The 25,126-nt window shown below is 60.7% G+C and overlaps 1 protein-coding gene across 2 annotated transcripts in view; it reads left to right on the top strand.

Moving 5' to 3' along the window:
* Positions 1–25,126, top strand: part of RAI1 (retinoic acid induced 1) — a 97,292-nt gene that overhangs the window by 11,801 nt on the left and 60,365 nt on the right. The window contains exons 1-2 of one of the 2 annotated variants that reach the window (XM_055407465.2): positions 16,052–17,075; positions 17,495–17,628. The gene's annotated coding sequence lies outside the window, so the exon portion shown is untranslated. Of the gene's footprint in view, positions 1–16,051; positions 17,076–17,494; positions 17,629–25,126 lie in introns of those variants that run through there. The other variant, XM_088828953.1, reaches the window with a different exon arrangement.

Genomic DNA, 25,126 nt, shown 5'->3' with positions numbered 1-25,126 from the left:
TGAAAAAGCTGGTTTAAAACTCAGCATTCAAAAAACTAAGATCACAGCATCCGGTCCCATCACTTCATGGCAAATAGATGGGGAAACAATGGAAACAGTGACAGACTTTATTTTCTTGGGCTTCAGAATCACTGCAGATGGTGACTGCAGCCATGAAATTAAAAAGACACTTGCTCCTTGGAAGAAAAGCTATAACCAACCTAGACAGCATATTAAAAAGCAGAGACATTACTTTACCAACAAAGGTCCGTCTAGTCAAAACTATGGTTTTTCAGTAGTCATGTATGGATGTGAGAATTGGACCATAAAGAAAGCTAAGCACTGAAGAATTGATGCTTTTGAACTGTGGTGTTGGAGATGACTCTTGAGAGTCCCTTGGACTGCAAGGAGATCCAACCAGCCCATCCTAAAGGAAATCAGTCCTGAATATTCATTGGAAGGACTAATGAAGAAGCTGCAGTTCCAATACTTTGGCCGCATGACATGAAGAATGGACTCATTGGAAAAGACCCTGATGCTGAGAAAGATTGAAGGCAGGAGAAGGGTACAACAGAGGATGAGGTGGTTGAATAGCATCACCGACTTGATGGACATGAGTTTGAGCAGACTCTGGGAGTTGGTGAGGGACAGGGAGTCCTGGTGTGCTACAGTCCATGGGGTCACAAAGAATCGAACACGACTGAGCAACTGAACTGAAGTGGACCAAACCCTGACCATCTCATCTCAGGACACAGCCTGGCCTCAGCCCGCTTCCCCTCCAGCAGCATAGCCCTCGGTGTGTACTGTGGGTGGCCATGTGCGGGCAGGTAGGGGTGGGGGCTCGGCAAGGACCTTGTGGGGCTCATTGGCAGTTGGGCCTGCTGGGTGGGCCTCTGCTGGTTGCCTGGGGTCCTGGCACTCCTGGCCTGCAGCCTGCCCTGTCCGGGCCAGATGTCCTTGCAGACAGGACAGGTGAGTGGGCAGACTGCCAGGGGTGTCAGGTGGTAGCCCAGCTGAAAGGACAGTCCCCTCCGGTTAATGAGGTGGCGGGAAGCTGCGGGGCAGGCTCCAGGCTCTGCTCTGGCCTGTCTGGAGGAGTGGTTGAGCACCTGCTGTGTGCCAGGCTCTGTGGGAAGCCCTTGGCACCACCCACAAGGGGGACCCTCCCCCATCTCATGGTGCAGATGGGGGCGCCAAGGCTTGCGGGGTGATGCAGTGACTGGAGTCACTCACCTGGGGATGGGTCGTGCCCCTTCAAGCCTGTGTATGTTCCCACGGGCCTGGGAAAGGGGCTGTGCCATTTGCAGTTCTCTGTCAAGGTGTATGCACGTAGCAGATGCCGCATGGATGCTGAGGCCTGGGACGGGGCGAGTATGAGCTTCCCAGGCTGTGAGAGGTTCTGCCTCCCACCTCTCTCCCACCCCCACCCCAGCTACTGAGGGGTGGGGGCGTTTAGTGGGTCAGGGTACTCAGAAACTCCAGGCTTGAGTAGGGCAGCTGCCCTCGGAGGCTGGGCTGAGGGGCACTGCTTGCGGGGCTGTGAAGGTGGGGGGCTCTTTCTGCTCCTGGGCACAGAAACTTTAGGAGGGAGCAGGTGACAGGAGCACATTCTCCTGGCAGCCACAGTGGGAGTCTGCAGCTGTAAGCTTCCTGGGGTGGGGCCCCAAGGCCCAGGAAGAGGAGGAATTGTGATCTGGGGCTCAGATTGATGGGGGGAGGGGGCAGAACCAGTATAGTAATAACCGTAAGAGCCCAGAGTTGGTGTCACATATCACTCACATCCCATTTACAGATGAGACAGAGACTCAGGGTGGGGCTCAGGTCAGAGTGAGGTGGGTCTGGCTCCAGGTGGATCTGCTGTCAACCCCACCACCCCCTTGTCTTCTGTTCTTCACTGCTATGTACAGACCCCCCCCCACAGTGTGGCTTCTCTGAAGGCCCCCCAACCTTGTTTTCAGAAGTCCTGGAAAGTGGCACCACTCTCCATCCCTTTCTGGCCTTCCCGAAGGGACTGTCTCTGGGAGCAGGTGCCAGCCGCTCAGCCCAGCTCCTCAGAGCGTGGCCCAGGTGGTCAGGGCCACAGGCTCGCCAGCCCGGGACTGGGGACACTCCCTCAGTGGACCTGCCGGCAGGAAGGTGGAGTGTATGTCACCACTGTCACTTCTGGGGGTCCCTGGCTGAGGCTGTGGGTGCTGAGGCAGTGGGACAGTCAGGCTGTGGTGGACAGGGTCTCGTGGCCTCGTCTCGGCCATGAGGAGCCCCACAGGGTGACCTTGGCCTGCCCGCCCCTCTCTCACAGTCTCCATTCCTTGTGAGGTTTGGGGCCTGCGTCAGAGGTGTCTGGGACTGGGACGCGGCAGGGTGAGGAGGCTTTTTGCGCTGGGGATGGTCATTGAAGCAGGGCAGTTCTTGCCCCTGACTGGCCTCGGCAGAGGAAGCTGAGGCCTGTGCCCTGCGGAGGGGCCTCAAGTGGGGTTTGTGAGGGCCCAGAATCACCAAAGTGAGTTCTGACCTCAGGGTCTGCATGTGATCCATGCCGGGTCCACGCAGGGACCTCAGGGTCCAAGCCATGTGATCTCAGAGGTTCACTTTACTCTCCGGGCTTCCGTCATCTCGTCTCATCTGGAAAGGTGCTGTTCACCGCGCCCGCTTCAGAATAGCACTGTGAGCATTAGGGGAACTTGCACTTCAGGCCTCAGCCCAGCATCCAGGGCGCAGGAAGTCCTGCGTGAGTGGTCTTTGTTGTTCGTGTTGACGGTGGTGTCATCAGAGATGTCATTACAGCTTTTGGCCCCAAATCCTGGTTTCCCATCTTCCTGAGTCCACAGTACGATGAGCTTGCGGCTGGATGTCTTATGGTTGGGCTGGGGGTTACGTGACCAGTTTTGACTTGTGCATCCTTCTGTGGCCGGGTGTGTCGCTGCCAGGGCCACCTACCAGGCCTCTTTCTTGGTCCAGAGGTGACGCCTTGAGGAACAGGAGCCTCCCTGCCACCCTGCCGGACTTGCAGTGTGAACAAGAAATAAACCTTTGTTGTTTTGGGCCCTTGAGGTCTGGGGGCTTTGTTGCAGCAGCATAGCCTAGCCCACCCGGACTGCTGCACGGTGAGCGTTGTTAGCATCGTGTTCAGGTCTGATCCCCACCAGGTCTGTGCGGGAGACCGTGAGCCGTGGAGGAGATCTGGCAAAGAGAAGAACGTTGTTGCTGATCTGTTCCTGGAGTCTGTCCCCTCACAGCCTCATCTGTCCACCTTCTCACTAGTCATTTCAGTCATGCATTCATTCAGCAGTGTCCCTTGAGCACCTGTCCACTGGCTCAAGGGATCCCACAGGATGCTGGGGAGCTGGAGATCGTTGTGTGGAGTGACAGTGAGGGGTGAGTGGAGTGGGGGCACCAGACTCTCAGAGTCAGGCAGCGGGTTCTGCCCCAGAAAAGGCTGAGAGATGGCAAAAGACCTGGGCAGTTGGGTGTGGCCAGCAGGGCTGGGGCCAGGTCACGGCCAGGCTGGAGGAGACTTTGGCCTTTGGCTGAAGGATGAGACTGAATCGTGGGTGAAACAGAAGACCAGCTCTGGGAGAGGGAGGCCAGGTAGGAGGCTGGATGGAGGACCCAGGTGGGCAGGGGCCAGACGGGGTCTGAAGAAGAAAGGCAGGCAGAGCCAGGGGGGTGGCCAGTGGGTCCTGGGGACGCAGAGGGTGGGTGGGGACACCCTGCACAGGGACAGGGAAGGATGGAGGACCAGTGTGGTCAGTGCCTGAGCAACGTCCAGGGGTGGCGTCCAGGATGCAGGTTCATCAGTGGACTGAAGGGAAAGGGCGACCACCCTTCCAGGTCCAGATTTGACCACTGGTTTGGGGATGGGCCTGGGCTGGGAGGGGCAGCACGTGTCTTCCCTGGGCCGTCTCGGCAGAAAACCCATTGGTCCTCCTGCAGGGGGAGCGTTATAAAGGTTTGGAACAGAGGCTTTCCTCTCCCAGAGAGTAGGTATTCTACCTGTTCCCATGTATTTCCTGGGGCTTCCCTTGTGGCTCAGCCGGTAAAGAATCCGCCTACAATGTGGGAGACCTGGGTTCGATCCCTGGGTTGGGAAGATCCCCTGGAGGAGGGAAAGACAAGTCACTCCAGTATTCTTGCCTAGAAAATCCCCATGGACAGAGGAGTCTGGCAGGTCACAGTCCATGGGGTGACAGAGTCAGGTACGACTGAGCGACTGAGCACAGCAGAGCCCATGCGCTTCCTGAGCCCTGCCCTGCTGGAATGTCTGTTCTAGGGGGAGATGGCACCACGGAGGATGTCAGAAGGTGATAGATGCAGTGAGGAAGAAACAGTGCAGGGAAGGGGCTCAGGATTGGGGAGATGTTTGCAGTTTTAGATTCAGGCGTCAGGAAAGGTCTCCCTGAGCAGGTCACTTGAGGGAGGTTGGTGGGCCTGGGAAGACGTCTGGGGGGACGGCCAGGCAAAGGCCCTGAGGCAGGAACGTGTTTCATGTGTTGCCCAAACAAAGGGGCCAGTGTGACTGGGGTGGAGTGTGGGAGCGGGGGGTCTGGACTTGGGAACGGCCTCCTGGCCCTGGCTGGACTTTGGCTTTCACCCCAAGAGCTGCCCAGGGCTCACAGGCTCCCTGGGGACTGGAGGGGTCAGCAGAGCCCAGAGAGCAAGAGAGGTTTCTGAAGCCCTCAGGCCCTGCAGCCACCCCATCCCCCAGCAGGGACCCTGCCCTCCCAGGACTCACCACCCCGCAACCTCGCCCCCCTTCAGCTTCCCTACACCCTCCTCTCTGCTCCCTTTGACCCCAGGGCCACTCAGCCTGTGGGTCTGCATCCTCTCCAAGCGTGCCTGACCTGGGGGAGGCAGCAGAGGTGGGGCCAGCCTCTCCAGGAGGAGACCCCTTGGTGAATGTGAGTACTCACAGCCCAGATTGCAGCGCTGGGCTCCTGCGTCGTCCTGCCTGCCCCTCCGGCCACTCTACCTCCCCAGTGAGGCTGCAGATCAGGCGGAACCGAGATCTCAGCACTCCTGGGTGGGTCTGTGGAGGAGGGGGCGGTCATGGCCTCCCACGTCCTGCACACCTGCTGTGACGTCCCCAGCAGATCATTGTTTGTCACGCTTGAGACTCAGAGAGGTTTTGTGTCCCCTTGTCCCTGTCTTTCAGGGGTGGCTGTCTCTACCACACTCCCTTTTAGGGACCAGGGATTCCAGGCATGGTGAGGGACACAGGGTGATGGCCCAGAGCCTGGAAACCGGGCCCCTGCCCTGGGCTGGGTGCCAGCCCACTCACCCGAGCCTGTGCTGTCTCAAATCCTTCAGCCCTGGCAGAAGCGCCCACAGTGTCCCGACCTTGCAACTGTGGGGGTTGGGGGTGAGCCCTGGGCCCCTGCCCCCAGCTCCAGGCACGGGGGGAGCACTCTGAGATGGGCTGGGCTGCCCCTTTAATGGGAGGGGAGACAGGTCCAGGGAGAAGGGGCTCGCAGCAGGGGTGGGGCTGCAACCTGGGGTTTCCCCTGTGTTCTGGCAGCAGCCTGGGGACCCCGCAGTGCCCACCTGAGGCTGGCCCCGTCCCAGCCTGGGTGGAGCAGAGCTGGGAGCACCCCCCTGCCCCTCTCAGTGCCTCTGCTTCAGCCTCTCCCACTCCCTCAGAAATGCTCCTTCTCCACCCCCAGCCGCCGTGGCCCCCACTTCCTCCTCCTGTGGGCCTCTTGGCCTCCGGCTCCGGTTACCCCTGTTCCACTGCACCTGTAAGCTGACCCTCCGCTGCATGGCTGCCCCCCATCCCAGCCTGGAGTAGCGGCCGAACACCCCGGCTGCCCCCCAGTCTCCATCCTGTGCGGCCCTGGGTGTGCGCCCGCTCTCCGTGCCCTTGCAGACTGTGACTTCCCCACTCTGGACCAGGCTATGGCCTCCAGGCCTGACTGAGGACCAGCTGTGCTTTGGGAGGCAGGTACCTGCTCTGGCTCCTTGAACCCTGGTATCGGATCCAGAGTGCCGTGTCCGTGGGGTGCCCAGGCACACAGCCTGCAGCTTTGCTGAGTCTCAGGGGCCCCCGGGTACCAGCCCTGGGCCTGGGGCATACGTGTGGCTGCAGCTCCTGGGGAGGGGATCTGCTTATCCTGGAGCCAGAGGGTGGGAGCCCGAAGAGGCTGTTCCAAGACTCAGTGTTTCAGGAGAAAGCCCTCCAGCCTGCACTCCCCTGGATGCCAGCTGCCCCCTGCCACTGGTCAATCTCACGGGCACTCACACCCCTCCCACACCCTGCAGGGCCTTGTGTACAGACATGCAGCTGGCCTTGGCCACACAATCACGCGCACACTCGCTGGGCTTTGTGGCCCCTAGAGCCCAGTCTGGCCACTTAAGCAAGCTGGTCACTGAGGAGCAGCCCCTGGCTCCTGCGGGTGCTGCTCTGCCCACAAACACGTGCACACATACATACAGCCAGAGGCTTGCTCCGTGCCACTGCTGTGGGGATTCTTCCTCCTGGCTTTGACCGTGTCTCATTACCCCCTCCCCAGAGCTGGGCTCTGCTGGGAGACCCCCTCACACCTGGCCTGTGGGGAAGACCTGCCCAGCGCCCTCGGTGCGGGAGATGGGCCTTTTGATGGAGGCCCCACTGGCCCCATGTCGGGCGCGACAGGCCTAGGCCCTGTGACTGGCCTGGGCTGCTCCGCCCTCACCTTGGCACCTGCCCAGCAGCACCTGTGCCTACCGAGGACTTGCCCCCCCCCACCTCGGAGGTGGGGAGACAGACAAGGAAGTGGGGAGAGGCTTCCTCAGGGAGCTGGGCACACCTCCCCCACACCCCGTCTCCTTTGAGACAGCCCCCTGGGAAGCCTGTGCGTTCTTAGATAGGACCCTCAGGGCCATTTTTTCCAACTGCCCAGAGAAGGCAAGTGTCTTGCTGAAGGTCACACAGCAAGTCCATGGCACAGCTGACCAGACTTACACCAGAGCTCTGGGGGCCCCATGTGTGCATGGTAGGGGTGTGGAGGGGCAGCAGGCGGGAGGGAGGAGGTGGGACTGGGTTCCCAGCGAGCCTCCCCTCCCCTCCCCTCCCCTCCCCTCCCCTCCCCTCTGCTGCTCTCCCTTCTCTCCCTCGCACGGTTTGTTTGGAGAATGACTCACAGGAATGCAGCAAAATCCTGATGGATGAGGAGGCAGGGCTGCAGTACCGGAAACCTCTCCAGGATAGGGAGGCGGACTGAGCTGGGGGCCAGGGAGGCTGGCAGTCAGGGGGGCCCTGCATGCAGGTGGGGAGACCAAGGCCCTGGGAGAGCTCCAGGTACTGCCCACCGTGGAGCCTGCTGTCACGCGTGTGAACACGTGCATGTGTGCACATGAACACAGTGGCACATATATGCACAGGCACACATATACACTGGCACACATACACGCCAGCACACGTGCATGCGCACACACAGGCACACGCATGCACACAAACACTGGCACACGCACGCCCACACACACGTGTGGGCCCAACTGCAGCAGCACCTCTGGGCTCCTGCCCTCCCACCTCTTCTCTAGATCTGACCCCCCCACCCACCGGACGCCAACCCCGAGTTTTCCATTGCTGTGCCTCCCGCCGGCGCACAGTAGGTGGTTGACAAGTGTGGGTGCTGAGCATGACCCCAGCCGGACTCTTCTCGCCCACATGTCACAGCAGAACCCTCGGGGCAGGGAGCCTGCCTCCTAAGCAGCCCTACTGTGCTGGGCGTGGCTGAGGCCAGGGGAGGCCAGGTGGACAGGGTGCCCCCAGCTCTGTCAGAGGGGGTGTGTGGGGAGACCTGAGCAGGCAGGTCAGGTGGACCCTTTAGCAGGGCTGCGAAAGCAGGCACAGCAGCCACCAACGTGGTGGGGGCTCTGGGGGCCTGAGAAGGGACCGGGCTGCACGTCCGGAGGCCCCGCGGCCCGGGCGACCAGATCCGAGGAGTCAGGAGAACCCCCGGCAGGGTTAGGAGGGGCATTGCGTGGTCTGTACTGGGTGTGCCCACCAGCAGAGACACTGCCAGTTCATCCAAGTGCCCTGTGGGCGTGTGGGCTTAGCATGTGCCTGTTTTACTGGAAACAGCCCAAATATTCATTGTCTCTGACTCCATGCTAGGTGCGAGCTGCCATTTTAGTGGAAAAGGTGGGACAGAAGGAATGTCAGGGAATATGTCCTGGTCAAGGAGGGGAGGCAGAGGCAGAGCTACGGGGAGAGGTGGGGAAAGCAGAGACCAGGAGATGCAGGTTCTAGGTGGGACCTGGTTGACAGAGGCCAGTGTGGCTGAGACAGAGGGAGCCGAGTTGCACAGGACTGGGAGCCACTGATGGATCTGAGGTGGGTGGGATGGGATCCGACTTGAGTCTCAGTGGATCCCTTGGCTGATGGAGGGCTGGAGGGGGCGGGGTGGGCACTGGGAGGCCGGAGGAGGGAACGCCCTGGCCCCTAAAGATAGCAGATGAGTGGCTGTCGGGGGCTGTGGTGCTGGGGAGAAGGGGGTGACTGCTGCAGGGGGGCACAGTGGGCTGCTTTCCTTGTGATGAAAATGTTCTGGAAATGGTGGTGATGGTTGCAGGACTGTGTGCAGACACCAAAAACCACTTTGACAGGGTGAAAATTACAGTATGTGGATTCTACCTCAAGTTTTAAAACTTTAGAACCCGTCAGGACTTCTAAGCAAAACTGACTTAGTGGTAATTGTCCCAGGGTGAGGGGAACCCTGGATTTTTTTTCCTTTCTACTTTCATATACCTTACAACTTCTAAATTAAAACTAGGAATTTCCCTCTGAAAACTAAGTGCTCAGTGATGGGGTTAGGGAATTTGTGGAGGGCCGCAGGGTGCCTTTCTCTGGCCCATTGGGCGCCGTCTGTAGTTCTGCGGGCTTTCACATGGCTGCTCTGGGCTTCTGGAATTCCATGCCTGCTCACGTGGCCTTGGTCGAGTCACAGGACTGGAGATGCCCGCGGCCCTCCCCTGGCCTGTGTGGTGTCCCCGCCCGGAGACCCCCTTCTTCTTGTACGCCGTCAGCTGCAGGCGGCTCCCCACCTCTGGAGGCGGCCCATTCTGTTCCTGGGCAGCTCTGCCTGTGAACAGACTCTTCCTTATATGGAGGGGACGCTGTCCTCCAGTTGCTTCTCCTCCCCCTCAGCTCCCTCTCTGAGCCCCCGTTTCTGGGTCTGCGGCACAGGGGCCCCCAGCCCCTCCCTGCCCCCACTGGGCTGCCAGGGGCCGTGAGGTTCTGGGGTGAAGCCGGGCTGAGGGGCCCCTGCCCCAGCAGGTAGCTGAGTAGGGTGTGCAAATGCAGCATTTGACTGTCACTGTGAAAGTGGACTTTGATCCTCATCCCAGAGACTGAAAACTCAGCTCTCTCCATTGACCAGAACGGGTAACCATCCCCAGAGATCAAGCAGGCAGATCCCCCGGTGATTTCCACACGCTCATTTCCATTAGCTGGCACAGCTGGACCCTGCTGCTCTCCCTTTTGAGAGGTGAAAATACTGAGGCTGAGAAATGTGAGGGGAAGCAGCCGATGGTTTCTTGCCACATGTCCAGGGGGTGCGTGGGACCATGTTGGAGGCTGAGCAGCACTCGGCCTCCACTGTGGCTGCTTCGACTCTCTGGGCTCCGTCAGCCTGTGGGAGGGGCCAGTCCTTGCGTCTGCTGCCTGGTCCCTGCGCGGAGTCAGGGACGACTGTCCGGGTTGCAGACTATGAGCTTTGTGCTCAGTTTAGAGAGAGAGGTATTAGCAGCCTGCTGTCCAGCCCATGTCCCCGCCCCTTCCCACCACTGCCACCTGCGAGCAGGAGCAGCACCTCTCTTTCTCAGCTGTGGAAACCAGGCTCAGAGAGGGTATGGGGCTGCCCAGGGACACACAGCCAGCATGCGGCAGAGCGGGACTTGCTCACCGGGGCCAGCAGGGGCGGTGCTGTTCCTGGTTCAGGGTATGTGGGAGGGTGTGACCTCAGCCGCTAGTAAGGACATGCCACCGCTGGCCTGGTCTAGGTGGGCATGGATAGGAGGGCTTGAGAGGGAGAGCAGAGGCCCCAGGAGCCCTAAGCTGAGCGAGGAAGGGGCTGGAGGGGTCACGTGAGCCTCCAGAGGTAGAGACACCTGTGCGCGTGGGGTGGGGGACGGGTGAGTCAGGCAGGTGTGGGAGTGTGTGCGCGTGTTGCCTGCACAGAGAGGAGGCTCTGCGTGTCCTCGCCCTGTGCCCCTTGCACGTGTGTACACGCTTTGTGTGCGTCTCCTTGCCTGCATACAGTGCATGTGTGTGTCTGATTAGGGGAATGTGCGTGTGTAGAGGTCTCGATGGCCAGGATCTACTGTGTGACGTGGGCAGTTTCTCTCCTAGAAGTGGGGGGGTCTGAGGGAGGTTGCGGCGCTTGGCCTCTTGCTGGACTCCCACCCCAGCAGGCAGAGGAAGCCACTGGGGCCCAAGGAGGGCCCGTGAGAAAGTGGGAGCTGTCTGGGGAACCCCCAGGCCTAGGCACGAGGGCTGTGTGGCCCAGTGAGAGGGGTGGGTGGCAGGGACAGTGTGTACACACGTTTGTGTGTTGGTACCTGTGTGTGTCTTTGCATGTCCGTTGGACTGTGTTGGGGCTGTGCCCGGGACCTGGTTATGTATGTGTATCCAGCCTGCACTCACTAGCCCGGGCAGGTCTGGGGCCTTAGTTGGGGGCCACTTAAGTTGGTGGTGCTTCTTACCTAGGGGGTGAGTGGCCCAGAAGTGGGCCTTTGCTCTTCTTCCCACATAGTCCCTGGAGGAACGTGTCCACGGGATGGTCACTATGGTTTGCCTCTGCCAGCATCAAGGTTCAGGCTGGGGTGGGGTCAGAGGTCAGTCTGTGGCTTGAGACTGTGGCTGGAGTCAGAAGTCCAAAGATGGTCAATCTGTGGGGTTGGGTGGGGGTACTGGCACTGTGACGAGGGTCAGGGGTCAGTCTGTCTGGGGCCAAGACTCCATCTGCAGTGGTGCCTCGGCCACACCGCTGCCCCTGCCTCTCGCTGAGCCCCGCTGGGCACCATGCCGGCATGAGGATACAAGGAGCTGCTCCCAAGACCAAGTCGGGACCCCAGCCAGGCCAGAAGCACTGGGGGCAGGTGACCATGGTCATAGTCAGGAGCCAAGAGTGCCGTCTCCAGAGAATGCAGAGCAGGAGAGGGGCCTGGAGACCCCTGCCTGCCCTCTGCTGCAGCCTCCCTTCTCCCCGTCCCCACTGCTCTCCGCTCTGCTCCCGTCTCTCACCCTCACTCCTTACCGCACCCTCTGGCCTTCATCTACGCTTCCAAATGTCTGTCTTCCCTCTTTCCTGTTCATTCTCCTACTGAGCCCTGTCCGCAACCGCCAGCCTCTGCCCTCAAAAGGCAGGGCCACGCGGTCTCCAAGCTCAGCAAGATGGCCCAGCATCTCAGGTGCTCTGGACTCTGAGAGAGGACAGTGGGGGAGGGGTGCTTCAGGTGTGCTGGCCGGGACCCCCCCAGCAGAGGGAGGCTGGGCAGTCTACCAGTAGGGGTATGTGTGTAAGAGAGAGGTCAGGGGCCTCCCGGTTGGGTCCCATGCCCAGGGAACAGGGTCCGCAGCAGGTGGGTCTGCCCTGTCTGAGTCAGAAGCTATACGACCTCATCTGGTGGGCTCTAGTCTAGGAAGGAAGGATGGACAAACAGACAGATGGCAGAGAAAGCCCCAGCCAGCAGAGATCAAAGGTTGTACAGAACGAAGTGAAAGTGAAAGTCATTCAGTTGTGTCCGACTCTTTGCAACCCCATGGGCTATACAGTCCTGGAGTTCTCTAGGCCAGAATACTGGAGTGGGTAGCCTTTCCCTTCTCCAGGGGATCTTCCCAACCCAGGATTGAACCCAGGTCTCCTGCATTGCAGGTGGATTTTTTTCAGCTGAGCCACAAGGGAAGCCCAAGAATACTGGAGTGGGTAGCCTATCCCTTCTCCAGTGGATCTTCCCGACCCAGAAATTGAACCAGGGTCATCCTGCATTGCAGGCGGATTCTTTACCAGCTGAGCTATGAGGGAAGCCCTTATAGATGAAAAGAAGGGGAGAAAAAACTGGCCTTTGGCCTGACATTCAGCAAACAAGGTGAGCAGACGCCAGCCCAGCCAGCCCCCAGGGCTGTGGTCCTGCCCACAGATGCATGAAAGGGGGAAACTGAGGCTCAGCATGGATGCCACTTGGCAGATCAGGCAGGCTTCCAACACACCCACTAAAAGTGAGGCTGGCTAAGCTGACAGACGGGCAGGAGGGTCACTGACAGTCACAGGGGTAGGAGAATGGGCCGCCCACAGGAGAGCCCACTCGACGTGCCGACCTGGCTGCCACAGCAGCCAGTGCTGTCAGCCCCTCCTCCGAGATGAACCCAGAACTGGATGCCCTGTTGGCTTTCTGAACCCCAACCCTGGCCAGGCCCCACCCTGTGAGGCGCCACCCCTGTGAGGCCTGCTCCGGAGATACTTCATCTGTCGCCTCGTGAGACCCGGGGGCCTCACGGATATATGCACAAGGGCCTGTGGGTGGCTGCTGTCACTTCTGTGTCCCCGTCTCCTCTCACATGCCCCCTGGCTCCTGCACTCCAACCTTGGCAGCTCCATGGGGGTTCTCGCCCTGCCTCAGCCTCTGGGCCTCCACCTGTGCTATTCCCTCCGTCTGGGCAGCTCTGCCCCCAGGTAGCTGCCTGCCTCCTGCCTTCGTCTTTCAGGTCTGTTCTCACCTGTTTCAAGTGCCAGTTCCTGGCCATCGATTGGAAAACAGCTCCCCCACCCCCATATCTCCAGCCCCATGCTCATGCTTAGTTGCTCAGTTGTGTCCGACTCTCTGCAACCCCCTGGACTGTAGCCCACCAGACTCCTCTGTCCATGGGATTCTCCAGCAGTAATACTGGAGTGGGTTGCCACGCCCTCCTCCAGGGGATCTTCCCAACCCAGGGATCAAACCTGAATCTCTTATGTCTCCTGCACTGGCAGGCAGGTTCTTTACCACTGTGTGACCTGGGAAGTTCTCCTTTATTTATTTGTCGCAGCACACCTCACCTCAGTGTCATGGATGACACTGTGTCTTGACAAGGAAGAAGGGGAGCTCTGTCTTGCTCCTTGCTCTGACTCCTCACATGTAGAATTGTCCCTGGAACCTAGGAGGTGCTGCGTAAATACTGCCCAAGTGGTTGGGTGCCGGGGGCCAGTCAGCCATTTGGCCCTCAGAGACCCGACTCTGAAATGGGAAGGGTGGCCAAGCTAAGGACAAGATGGAAACTTGAAATTGCTGGAGCGCCTCTGACCCGGGGCCTGCACACCTGCAGACCAGGCGTCCGGTGCTGCATCCTTTCCTCCACGAGCCACAGCCCTCCAAGCCCAGTTGGCCTGGACGCACCAGGCAGGCCCAGTGACCGCACCAGGGCTGAGCTTGAATGAGACGTCTGGGTCTTGGTAGCACCTGCCGGGCCTGATGGCTGGAGTCAGTGTCCCTCTTCTCTGCCTCTTGTGCCCACCCTGGCTAACCCCTTCCCTGGTGGTCTGTCAGTGAGCCTAGCATCTGGCAGCCCCCCGACTGCATGGTCTGCTTGGATCCCTCACTCGGCCCCTGTTTATTATTTCACCCTGAGCAGCACCTGGACACAGGGTCTGCAGGAAGGTGGCTTTTCAGACAGTGCTGGGCAAGCGAATGGGCACCATCCTGGCCCAGGCTCTCAGGCTGTGACCACGTCTCCCCCCAGGAAACAGCCTCCCCCGACTGAGACCGTAAATGTTCACCCTGGCCCATGGGACTCTCCCGCCAGCCAAGTGCGGGGTTCCCTCTCCCTGCCAAGCCTGGAGCAGGACTCACATGGCGGGGCATGGACTCACCCCTGGCTGGAGCAGGGAGCCAACCAGCCAGGCAGCCTCCCCTCAGCATGAACGAACAGAAGACCCACCGTGTGGTGGGCCCGGCCCACCATCCTGTGAATCCCGCTGGTAGGGGCTGATGAAACAAGCAAGGGGCCGTGCACACCTCAGTCTGAACCTTGGTGCCGTTGCTTCATTCATTGCTTTGCTAAGGGCATCCTGAATGCCTGCTCTGGGCCTGGCACTGAGCCAGGGTCTGGAAATTTACAGTCAGGTGGGGATCAGTTGTCCTGCTGTGTGTTCTTGACAAGCCCTCTGATGGCTCTGAGCCTGGCTTCAATCAGAGATGGGCAGAGCCCTGCCGTGACAGCACTGGTGGAAGGGCCTTGGCCAGGTGGGGGCGTCTGTCCTCTGCCTGGGAAAGGGCTCTGTTCTCCTTTGGGATGAGCAGCAGCTCCGCCATCTCCTTTCTCCCAACCCCTTGGACACGTGCTCGGAATCCAGAATCCACGAAGGGCCCTCGAGTGACCTTGGATGAGTCATACCACCTGTCCTCACCCCACTGTTCCTCATCCCCTCCCATTGTTCTCCAGAGGGGCCCTGGGTTCAGAGAAGAGGAAGCGCCGTCTGGATCGGACTCGCTCGTTCAGTCACCAGATACTTATTGAATGTGTGCCAGGCACCATCCCAGGGACGGAGGAGGCGCCAGTGAGCAGACAAACAAAAGCGCCTACAAAATACATGCATTACATGTGGTACATTAAAAGGTGGGGAAGAGCATTCCAGGCACAGGGATCAGCAAGTGCAAAGGCCCCAAGGTGGGAATGAGACAGTGGTGAAGGGTGCAGGGGAGTGAGAGTGTGCTTGTCCCTAGGGAAAGGGAGCATCCACCTCCACCCTTTCCCTCACCTGCCACTGGCCTGTTGGGGGGCTGCCTGGAGGAGGTGGCTGAGTCAGGATGTGACAGAGACAGGCTAAGGGCCAGGCGGCACTGAGGTTGAGTCGGGGGTCCCAGGAGGAACTGGGACTTTTTGTTTAATGGTGCACGCAGTGGCCTCAGGACTGAGTAACCCTGGTTCCCAGGCCAGATGATTGAAGACAGAGATTAAGCATCTGCATATTACAGGTGGGTGGGGCTAGAGCCCAGAGAAGAGGGGTGCTCAGGGTTGGCTGGGGAATTGGCACCTGCAAGTTTTGCTGCATCCTCACCAGGTGAGCCTGGAGTCAGCAGAGGGTCTGTCTCTGGGAGTGGTCTGCTCTTGGCACCAGGCAGCCACCCTTGGGACTGGGCAGGCTGGAAGCTGTTCCTGGCTAGTGCTTCCCACGCCTGACTGTAGATGCTGATTCCCAGGCAGAAGGAACAGTGTGGAGGGGCTCTGGCCACTTGGATGGATGAGGTCTGGGCTAGAGACCAGGAACTTGTTTTCTTCATCCTTAGTTGACAACCTACAAATGGCAGGTTTGGGGTGACTGTTCCGGCCACCGGGCTTCTAATGACCCCTGGACCACTAGGACCTGCACAGCCCTCTGCCCAGGACCTGGAGGCACAGCAGTCCTTCAAAAAACCCCTTCTCGATGCACCCCCGTCATCCACACCCCCACTTCGCCGCTTCCCCCCACCGCCTGCCCAGTCCAGAGGGGCCGGGCTGAGGAGGTGCTCCAGCAGTGGTGTGATATGTTATTGGCCCCTGCCCTCCAGGGAGTCACCAGGTCTCTGGGAAGGCCCGGCAGGTGGGGGAGAAGCCCTTATGTACAAAACCCTTAGTGGTGGGGCGGTTAGTAGGTGGGGACAGGGGTCTGGCCATCACTGAAGAGCAAAGGCCGAGTGACAGAGGTCGTGGGGTGCGCTCCTTCCTCCTGCCAGGCAGACAGCGGCCTGGGGGGATGCGAGGTGGGGGCCAAGGAGAGTGGCACGGACAGGCTGGCGGGCAGGGAAAGTGGAGAGCCAGTGCTGACGCGTCAGTGTGATCCCTGGCGCGATAATCGGGTGGACGGACGACAGGCCGGACACGTGTTCGGGTAGAAGGTGGGTGGATGGAGAGAGAACGGATGAATGAATGAATGGCTGCGTGGGCGGTGAGCAGCCCGGCGAGGGGCGGGCCGCCAGGCGCTCAATCACAGCCCCAGGGCGCGGCGCCCGCTGGCTACGCGCAACCCCCCTCCCCCCCTACGCTCGCCTAGCACCTTGGCCCCGCCCGGGGCGCGTAATTCCGCGTCCCTGGGGCTCTGGGGCCGCTACCGCGGCGGCCCGGGACTGGGGCCAGGAGGGCCCGCCCCTCGGCCGCGGGGGAACCGGAGGTACGGTCCCGCCTCGAGGCCCCGGCCCCGCGCTTCTTTGTTTCGGCCTGGTCCTCCACCGTCTCCGGACCGCCACCCGCCTCGGCGGGCAGTCCTCGCCGCGCGCTTCTGGGCTGCTCGCGGATCTCCAAGCCTCGGTCCCCGCTGCCCCCAGCCCGTAGGCGTCTCCCCGGCCCGGTCGAGTCCTCCAAACCCGGTGCCTCTAGGACCGCGGGGCCGGCCAGTGCCAGGATCTCTAAACTGCGTCTCTGGAGCGGGGGTCGAAGTGGGGGCGGGATGCGGGTCCCCGGGTCTCCGCCTTCTCTCCTCCGCCACCACTCGCCGCTCTGTGCTGGTACCCCTGAGCGGCCTGTTCGTGTCTCTGCGGCGGTGAGGTCCCCGACGCCACGCGGACCCCCTCCTCCAGCCAGGCCTCGGCCCCGCACGCAGAAGACTGCCTCGCTAGCCCCACACAAGACCGCGTGCAGGCGCACCCCAACCCCTCACTGGTCCCCCGCCCCTACAACTGCAGCTTCACGCAAACAAGCCCTCACGGAGACACGACACCCCTCAGACACACTCGGGCCCACGCAGACATAATCCCATAAGCGCACAACCTCACGCAGACACGGCCCACACAGGCGCAGTCCCGCAGCCCTTGATAAACAATCGCACACAAACAACCCCACGCAGGCACCGCATCACTCCGTCCCCCCAAGACCCAGAAGCACATTCACAAGCTCGCAGCAGGCCCCCACGCCCCGTGACATTCACACGGGGGGCAGGCCAGAAATACACAGCCACACTGATAAACACACGGACCCGAGCGCGCAGCCAGGAGCTCACCCACGGGCTCGTAAGTCACTGGGAAAATATTAAAGCGTCCCCTCCCTCCCCTTCCATCTCTGACGCGCGCGCGCGCGCGCGCACGAAGACACTTACCACCCCCCCAACACCCGCCCGCCCCGGGTCCCTAAGCGCCTCGGAGCTTCCTAGCCAGTGACCCCGAGCCCCGCGGTGAGAGCCGCCGGAGCGTCTCCCCGGCGCCCCCTCCTCCCGCTCCCTTCACCAGCTCCTAGTCCTCCCCCGCCCCCTCCCTCCTGCCCCCTCAGCCTCCTCCCCTCCCCCGCGTCTGGGGCGCGGGCTGCGCGCAGCCAAGCCCCTCATCGCGCGCCCCTCCCCGCGCGCGCCCCGCGCCCGCATCGCGCTCGGCGAGTGGATGCGGCCATGGGGCGGTCTCTACCTCCTGTCCCCCGGTGGCCCGTGAATAATGGCTACTGAGGGCGCTCGCAGGGGCTGCTGAGAAGGAAACACGGGGCGCGAGAGGCGCGGCGCGCGCGGGAGCGCGAGGGAGAAAAAAGCGAGCCCCCGGCCGCTGCGAGCGGCGGGCGGAGAGAAAGGAATCGTGCGAGCGCTCACATTTTTTTCTCCCAAAGATCTCATCCGGCCGCCGCGTTCTGGAAGAGACGAGGGGACAGCGCGCGCGAGCAGAGGAGGAGAGGCGGCGCGGGGAAGGGAGGCGGCGAGACGCGCAGCGCCCGCGCCCGGGAGACCCAGGAGGAGCCCGCAGGTATTGTTGGCGGCGGAGCTTTGTGTCTTGGTAGGTGGGGGGACGATCCGGGCGCGAGGGCTCCCGAGGCTGCCGGCCGGGGTCTCCGCCCGCCCCCGGCACCCCGCCCGCCGCGCCGCGGTCTTGGCTGGAGTTGCAGACCTGCCTGTTTGGGGTTTTCCACACCCGTTGAGGGAATCGGTCTCAGAAGGAATTTTTTTTTTTTTTGGTCGCAGTTTGGTTGTGCCAGGGATTCCCTCCTCCCCTTCTCTCCACCACACACTGGTGAGAGGTCTTGGCGACCGTGGCACCGGCCCAAGGCTAGGGCTGAGATGGCGGGGCTGGTGGCCGCGGACCGGAGGGGAGGGACGCGGGGAGGAAGGAGTTTTGCTCAAGTTCGCAGTCTGCGCCCCGGAGCTGGTCAGGCGGGGAGGGTCGGCTGCGCGCCCCGTCCTGCTCCGGGCCACCGGTGGGAAACTTCCCTAGAGCCCTGCCTCCCGGGGGACTCGGCGCCCCCGACGCCTCGGGCGCTCACTCCGGCCGCCTGGGCCCCGCCTCGCCGCCCGTGAGCACCGAGGTCGCGCTCTCGCCGCCCCCGCCTTCCTCCTCCCCCGGCGGCTTCCGGATCTGGACCGGGCTGGAGGAGCGGCTCCGAACACTTCCCCCGGAGACCCCTCCCCACTGGCCGCGATAGCCCCCTGCCCTGGCACCCCCGCCTTGCGCGCGCCCCAGTGGCTAGGCTGACAATGAAACCTCGCGCCTGTGCGGTTGTGGGCAGAGGTCGGAGCTTGATCTCTGGGGGGGGGCTACTAACCCCAGGAAGCCGAAGGGGGGACTCCTTGGGGGTGGGGCTTGTTTGGGTTAGAGACGTTGACATCGGGTGGGTCGGGTCGGGTGGGGTGGGGTGGTTGGTGGCGGCCTGAGGCTCGGGTTCGGGGGCCGGGGTCGCGGGTTCCAGCCTCTCTCGGGCTTGGTGATTGGCTGGTGAGTGCAGGCACGTCGAGCCCCCCTCCCCCGATCAGCATTACCCCCCCCCCCGCCCCCGCTTCCCGTACAATGCGGGCTTCCGAGGTGATCCTGAGGGTGGTGTGTGTGTGTGTGTGCGCGTGTGCCTGTGTGTGTGTGTGTGTGTGACCGGGTGTTTGTCTCCTGCGGTCCACAGCAGGCGCTGCTCCTTGACCCGGAGATCCGACCCTCGCCCCTCCCCTAGGGGCTGGGGGCGGGGAGAAGGGGGTGGGAACTTCTCCTTTCCCGCCTGGGCACTGCGAAGCGAGTGCTACCCCAGAGAATTTCTGGGGACCGCAGGCCTGGGGGGGGCTCAATGCAGAGTGGGGGCCGCGGGGTCACCGGGGTCTCTGCACACAGAGACCTCCATCCCTCTGCGCCTTGCGGGGAGGGGCGGGGTGGAAAGGGCCAAGGCTAGTTGGAGTGGGAGTGGGGGCAGAGAGCCCGTGGAAATCTGTCTTCATTATGTTCCAGAGAGCGGCCCCCCTTTTCTTCCTGGGGTAGGGAGAGGCCCAGCGATGGGACTGCCAGCACCGGCAGGTGAAGGAAATCCTTCTATTCAAAGAGGGGTCCTGGCAGGGGTGGAGGAGTGGGGGGCGGCACGGGAAGGCTGTCTTGTGGCTCCATCCAGGCATGGAGAGAGTTAATCCTCCCCGGACCCTGTCAGCCCCCACCCAGGAGGCTGCAGTGGGGACCCTTTGAGCTCACAGCATGTTCCCACCCTGTATTCCCACCAGGTGGAGGGGTGCCTTCTCAGGACCCCTCTCTGAGCCCAGAGAAGGTGCTGCAGTGGGAGAGCCTGGGAAAGCTGGTGCAGCCGGAGCCTATGGCCTCGTGGGGCGACTCTCCCCACTCCGCAGCCCCACCGTGAAGGTCGGATTCTGACCGGAAGGCTAGACCCTGAAGTCCTCACAGCTGAGGGCCAGCCTGGGAGGCCACAGGGAGGCAGGATTGATTTCTGCTCACTAGAGCCCCTGTAGGGTCCAGGCCCGTGGGCGCATTCCTGGGGGCGGGGGGCGCGTCTTCCTCCTCCACTGGTTCCCTTTCCTGCAGGTGAGAGCTGGACCTGGCCACAATGGACACTGGGCTTTGGCTGGACACAGGGATGAATGAACCAGGAATGAATGAATAAATGAATGGAAAGGGAAAGTTTCTCAATTGGAGGTGTTCAGTCATTTTTTTAAATGATTTTTCAATATATATGTTTTAAAATATGATTAATGGGAAAATCTGAAAAATAGAGAAAAATAAAAAAGGTTATGGACAGTCTCGGTGGACTGTGACAGTGTTAGTATTTTGATGTTGTTTTCTGCAGTCTTTTCGGCTTGGTGGCTGGGTTGTTTTTTAGTGACTTGTCGGCGCTCTCTCTGTTCAGACGTATATCCTGCTCTCTTCGTTGGCGCTCATGGGAGCCTTTTCCTGTTTTGTAACCAACTCTTCATAAACACCGCGGTTAATGCTTTCAGGCTCTTCCAATCGGGTGGATGCGCCACCATTTACTTAATATTCCCCTTTTGTTCCATGTTCTGGTTGCCCCTGATGAACGAGGTAGTGGATTTCTTCTTGTGGAGAGCTTTTTTTTTTTTGATGTTTAAGACGATTTCCTCAAAATGACGCTGCTCATGCCTGCAGTGGGAGAAACAGGCTCCTCATTTTTCCCCTGATAAGTGGGACACTGTTACACTTCCTCCCCATAATCCAGAACCTTCTTTCAGAACTGAAAGAGCCTCGGCAGTGAATCACCTATCTGAACCCCCTTCTTTGACAAGGAGGAATGGGAGCCCAGAGAGGGAAGTGAATTCCAAGGTCACATAGCAGCCAAGAACAGGCTGCTGATTCGCCCTTTGGTTTCCAAATTCAGGAAGAGGGCGTCCTGTAGGCTGGCCTTGTCCATTTCACAGACGGGGGCACTGAGACCCCCGGAGAGGAGGAGCACCCATTCGCCTCTGATGTTGGCGTTTGGAGCACCAGACAGGCTCCTTAGAGCTTGTGTCTCATGCATTGGCTACGGCCATGATGTCCATGGTGCCTGGGGCCACCCAAGGTGCCAACCTGTGATTGGCCAGCAGTGGATTCCCTGCTGCCCCCCTGCCACGGCTCCCCCTTCCTCTCTGCCATCCCATTTTCCAGGAGGAAAAGCTGAGGTGCCAAAGCAGATGCAGAGAGAGAGTGGGACTGCAGATGTTGGAGGACCCCCTTGGTCATGCCCCTGCCTTGGCCTTCAGTCCTAGTAGTTCTAGGTCTTTTCTGGGGCTAGGGCAGGTGTTGGCACAGACCCTGCAGTGGGGGAGAAGGGAAAGACCAGTGACTTCTCAGCTGCTCCCTCTGGTTCGGCTTGACCCCAGGAGGTCCCTAGGGAGGGAGGGGAGAAAGAGGAGAGGAAAGGAAGGTTGGGAGCAGAGATGCTTGGACAGAAAGAAAAGAATTAGAACGGTGAGGGAGAAAATGGGGAAGGAAGGGATCTGGTTAAAGCAAAAGGAGAGAGGAGGCTCCCGCCCCCCAGGCCCATTGGACACCCAGGGAAGCGACTGGGGGCAGGGCTCCCAGTGGGGGAGCTAGGGCTGCTCAGAGCTGCGTGGCCCTGGTTAAGGTGGAGTGGAACAGCTCTTTAGGGGGCTCAGGAGGATCCAGACCAGGTGGATGGCAGGGAGATGGCAGCTCTTCTGGTCACAGATTCCAGTGGGGCAGGTGGTGGGGCACCCCAGCTCAGAGGCCAGGGCCAGGGGTGAGCGTGGGGTGAGGTGATTATGGCTCTGACTTCCCATCGCCAGGACAAGGGCCTTGTGGCCCCCCTGGAAGCAGCCCTTCCGTGAATGTGGTTATTTGGGCCTTTCTGTGGTGTCTCGACTTGGATGCCTTCCCGTATGCCTGTGTGTGCATATGTCTGTGTGTCTGATCCTGTTTGTGTATTCTTGGGGGTCGGTATGCCTGCCAGCTTGGGTGTGTACGCCCGCCCGTGTATTCTGTGTGCCTCAGGCCCTGTTTTTATATTCTCGGGCATGTATGTGTGCATGCATACCTGTGTGTGTGTGAATCTGTGTGTGTCCCTGTGTGTACGTGTCTGTGGGTCTCTGATCCCATATGCGTTTCCGGGGGACAGTGTGCCCTCGAGCTCGGGCACGTGTGTGTCTGTGTGTGGGCACACACTGCTCCTCCTAATGGCCCCGAGAGGGACGCAGGCACCAGGCTTCTATGCTGCTTTCAAGGTTGCAGCTGGGTGGGTGAAGCAGGGGGTGGCCTTCAATTGGGAGGGGGGTGGGGGGAGGCAAAGAAATTCTTAAAAGACTGTCTTCCCTCTGGTCTCCAAGGAGATCAGCCTGTGAAATGATCCGCACGTTAATTAAAAACGATTATATCCTGGTTGAGCCATTCCTGCTTACGTCCCCCAGCCGGGGAGAGGCCAGGGCTGTGACCAGAGAGGCAGGATGCGGCAGGGTCCCTGGATCCCACTGCGACAGAGCCAGCGTGGGACCTGGCCCCTGGAGGGGAGCGGCCCTGGGGGGCAGGTGGCGAGGCACTGGGGGTACATGCCCACAGTTGATCTGAGCTTCTGGTTTGAAATTTGAAGACCCACCCGGGGTGTGTCCTCTGAGGTTCATGGAGCTCCTGCCAAGAGGTTGAGGTTAAGAGCCATCCTCCCGTGAGTGTGGACATTTGGTCATTTTTGTGCTGTGTCTTTGTGCTGCGTGTGTGCACACCTGTTTGTGCCTCTGTGTGTGTCTGGGTGTCGGGATGGCACCACCAGCCCTGTGGATCCCTATTCCTCTGTGCCGGGCACTGGGCCTGTTTGCCCAGATCCTGCGAGTCAGCATTTGTGGTTCCGGCTTTTTAGAGAAGTGGCATGCTTGAGGTCACATAGCCAGAAGTTGGGGACCAAGTCCTCTGATCCCAAGACCCAGGCCCCCTTCTAGCGCCCAGCTACTCCCAGACTCCCTTGATGAGGGGTGCTCCCTCTGCATGACCCCTGGGAAGCTGGGGTGCCCAAGGGTAGGCCTTGTCATCCTCACAGCACTCCTGATGTTCATTCTGAGGTCCGAGCTGCACAGGGTGCAGGGCTGTGATGTCCAGGCACGTGGCAAGCAGATGACTGGCCGGCTGGAGTGGGCTGTGCTCCCCTCCCTCCACAGCCATCCACTCTGGCTGATGACCAGAGCAGACCAGCTACAGGTGCCCCGTGGGACTGCTGGCCACCAGGTACCCGCACTTCTGGGTCCATGCTGCAGCGCCCTTCCTGGAAAGGTCTAGATCAGGTCCCCCTGCCTGGCCTGGTTGTCTGGCCCCCAGTAAGCCCTGCAGTCATGGAACAAGTAGTCATAGGAAGAAGAAGGCAGGAGACCCTCAGCCTGTACCCTAGAATCAGGTGGTAGTGTGGTTCACAAGAGGGAGGCACTCGGGTGAACCAAGACGCCTGGTGTTTGTGTCCAGAAGATTGCCTGCCACCCTGCCCCTTCCACTCCATGCAGTGGGCACCAGCCTGTGTGCCCAGGAGCCGTGAGCACATGAGCCAAGGCCTCTCATGCTTCCTCGAGCCTCAGTTTCCCCTTTGTACAATGGGAGCATAGCTCTTTCCTGACCAGACTGTCAGGAAGGTAGAAAAACCAGGTCAAGTCTGTTCAAGACCCATCCCACAGAGGGGAGTGGACCGCAGGGGGCTTGGCTGCATCCAGACACACAGAGAGGCACGTCTGTCCATTCGAGGCGCCCGTGTGTCATGTCGGCAGGGCCCTGGGTCTTGTGGCCTCTGGGCGGCTGACTGGGGTTGAGGTGGCTGTCATCTCAGTAGTGCCTCCAGGGGACTCAGACGTTCACTGGACTCCCCTGAAGCTCCATTACCAAAGGCAGAGAGTCTGGAAGGGGGCGCCGTTCCTGCTGGATCAGGTTCCACAGTCTGAGAGAAGCCTGACCAAGGGAGGGTTCTGGGGCCAGAAACGGTGTCACGAGGAGTTAGAGGCACGGATGGGACCAGAAAGGTTCTCTGTTCTTTCTCAAGGGCAGCACTCGGGGAGACAGAGAGGCAGATGTTGGCTCCTCCCAGGAAAAGCCTTTCGTCGTGAAGCTGGAGGAGACCCTGCCGGCCTAGGTGTCCCTGCGAGGTTCCCTCCCCTAAGCACCTCGACCCATGTAGTATCAGCTTTCTCGCCTCTCCCAGGGCCAGAGATGCGTCCCGTCCCCTCTGTCACTCGCGCCGAGGCCCTGCTTATTCGCAGGCGTGTCACCCCGGGGGAGTGACCAAGGATGAGCTCGGGTCTGCCCAACTCCCGGGGTCTCCACCCGCCAGGCCCCACGGGGCCAGTGGACAGAGCTACTGAGGGCGGGGTCCTCAGCTCAGCTCTCCCAGGTGGCCTTTGGGGATGCAGCCCAGGAGCTGTCCCCCACCTTCTTAGGAACTGGAACTCAGATATTCACATGACATCTGGCTTGGGTGTGCTGTCACCTAGTCTGGCAACTCACCTGTGGCCAGATTCAGTGCACAGGCCCCATTTGCAGCCTCCAGGTTTCATCACTGTCACCCAGGGATCACTGTCACTGCCCCCTGTCCAGCCTCGGGCCTCAGTCTGCAGGCCCCCGAGAATGGTGCCAGCCTTATGCACATGTGACCCGCTCCCACGTAGAGTGAGGGTTTGCAAATGGGGGCACACGGGGACCGGACCAAGCACCCACCTGCCCTGTTCTCCTGCACACACAGCTGGGGTTCCAACTGCTCCCACAGCCAGGCTGGACGGGCATCTGATGGGCACCGGGATCACAGGTCAGGCTCATTTCCTTCCTTGGGCCCTGCCCTCAAGGAGTCAGGATGGTCTCCAGGAGGGAGCACACCTTTCAGCCGGCCTGGAGGCAGGACAGGGCCTGGAGTAGAGGGCTCTGGACTCTCGAGACCTGGGAGCAGGAGATCTGGAGGCCAGGGTGGAGGCTGGAAGGAGTCTGGGCCCAGCGCGGGTCCCGCTGGAGCAGAGTGAGGACCAGAGTGACCCGGCGGGGCCTGAGTGTGCTCCCTGAGAACGCCGCCTCCCCAGTCCTTGCTGGTGGCACGTGGACTGGAGGGAACTTACTCCTCCTGAGGCCTCCTGCCCCGGAGCTGGGAGCTTCTGTGCAGACATAGGGTGCTGTTCCCCAGGGAGGCGGGAGCCTGCAGCTGAGCCTATGCCCTAGCCAGAGGGATTACAGAGTCTCGGCTGGTGAGGGAGGTGGTGGGCCTCCGGGACCAGTAATTAAAGCCCAGCAGATGATAATTCCCTAAAAGAAAGCTCAGCGGGAAGAGGGAGGAGGGGCCCAGAGAGGGCAGGAGGAGGGCGGCGGGGTAGGGCAGGAGGAGGCAGGGTGGTAGGCCAGGGGGAGTGGACAGAGGACTGGTACCTGGAGTCCTACTGTTCAGAGCATCCTCTCTGTGAGACCTCCCTCTGCTGGGCCCCAGCACTTATCTGTTTCCTGTCTTCAAACTCACTGTGAAGGAAGATTTCCTGTTGTCTGCGTCTTACAGAGGAAGAAACCAAGGCCCAGTTCTTTCTCCCAGGAC

Source organism: Moschus berezovskii, chromosome 20, assembly GCF_049115385.1.
Source record: "Moschus berezovskii isolate FMDL1 chromosome 20, NW_MosBer_1.0, whole genome shotgun sequence".
Classification (NCBI taxonomy): domain Eukaryota; kingdom Metazoa; phylum Chordata; class Mammalia; order Artiodactyla; family Moschidae; genus Moschus; species Moschus berezovskii.
This window is presented reverse-complemented; position numbering and strand designations above follow the sequence as displayed.